This window comes from Stegastes partitus, unplaced genomic scaffold (genome assembly GCF_000690725.1).
Source record: "Stegastes partitus isolate 25-593 unplaced genomic scaffold, Stegastes_partitus-1.0.2 Scaffold157, whole genome shotgun sequence".
Taxonomy (NCBI): domain Eukaryota; kingdom Metazoa; phylum Chordata; class Actinopteri; family Pomacentridae; genus Stegastes; species Stegastes partitus.
The window spans coordinates 439,501-440,519 of record NW_007577888.1 but is presented as its reverse complement, the minus strand read 5'-3'; positions in this window follow the sequence as shown (position 1 = coordinate 440,519).

The following is a 1,019-nucleotide window of genomic DNA, read 5'->3' as shown; positions in this document are numbered from 1 at the left end:
AGCTCATAAACTAGACAGTAAATGTCCCACAATAAACCTGTTAACCTCATTTTACAGTGAAGTGAGGTTCAGTCACCACAGCCTATTAAAAATACAAGTAAATGACTCATATAAACCCATAAAATCCTGCCCGCTCTGTGTGTGTTGTGTGAATCTCTGACTGCAGGAGAATCTAGATGATCTGGAAAGATGAGTGGAAACCAGCGATCAAAGTAACCCAACCAGCTGTTGACCAAAAGAACATCTTGGACCTCAAATTTGAGCAAAAAAAATTTGATTTCATTACATTTGTGTAAAACAGAACGATAATCTCCAAATGTTCATGTCACCAAATGCACACTTCTGACCTTTTTTCTGCAACAACAGCAAAGTACAAAGAAAAAAAAATCACTTATATTGCTCATTGTTGGTTGCTGTGAAATAACACGTGAGGCAGGAACAAACAGAGCTGCAGTGCACGTGATGGCTGAGAGACAAAGAGGTTTGACAGGAAGTGGTCTCAAAAAAAAAACTAGAGGTAGCTCATGCAAGGTGAAAAACCAGATTAGTCATTACCGAAGAGTCTGCTGTTGGGTTTCGATCTACCTTGTTCAGACTAGAAAATGTCCTGCTGATTTGGAGGAAGTGATAATAGACTCGCAGCATTTTTCCACCACACTGCACCCTAATTTCTCAGCAGAATAAAGGTCTTTATTTAGTCGTGGCCTATTTGAAGAGAATGAAAACTGCAAGAAAGACACTCTGTTGTGTCACATACACATGACAGCGTTCTGTCTCTTACCATCAGCATTCGTTAGTCCAGCTCAGCTTCAACTCCACAACGTAGGCTTGGTATTAACTATTAATGTATTTATATATGTTTAATTCTAAAATATGAATATGAAAATATATTAAGTCGACAAGTAGAGTACTTCCTGTTACGTACGATGAAAAACTAATTCTTTAGAAATACAGGTTGCTGAAGTAAGGAGCTGCCGTTACTCCGACATGTTAACCGGTGAGACGTGGATTCAGTTAAA